The sequence below is a fragment of the Bison bison genome, unplaced genomic scaffold (assembly GCF_000754665.1).
Source record: "Bison bison bison isolate TAMUID 2011002044 unplaced genomic scaffold, Bison_UMD1.0 scf7180017864325, whole genome shotgun sequence".
Lineage (NCBI taxonomy): Eukaryota > Metazoa > Chordata > Mammalia > Artiodactyla > Bovidae > Bison > Bison bison.
The window spans coordinates 6,219,007-6,219,255 of record NW_011494897.1 but is presented as its reverse complement, the minus strand read 5'-3'; the positions used below and the strand labels follow the sequence as shown (position 1 = coordinate 6,219,255).

At 24.9% G+C, this 249-nt stretch overlaps 1 protein-coding gene across 1 annotated transcript in view; it reads right to left on the bottom strand.

Annotated features, from left to right (window-relative positions):
* The window catches only part of USH2A (Usher syndrome 2A (autosomal recessive, mild)), a 939,168-nt gene that overhangs the window by 404,422 nt on the left and 534,497 nt on the right, over positions 1 to 249 (bottom strand). The gene's annotated exons all lie outside the window — the stretch shown is intronic.

The following is a 249-nucleotide window of genomic DNA, read 5'->3' as shown; positions in this document are numbered from 1 at the left end:
TCTTCCAATATAAAATTAAAAAAAAATTAAAAGAAACATTTTGAAGTTTTAAAGTGTGAGGAATACAATTTTATCATTAATAGTATATGGGAGCATATTGATGTTATTGCCTAATGGAAAATGAAATGTTGAAAACGTCTTTAAAAATAGGCTACTTCTGGAAATGATATAAGTAAACACTTAATAAAATAAAACAAATAGGTTTCCAGTAAATTATAAGCCTGCTTTTTTTTCTATGATGGGAATTGC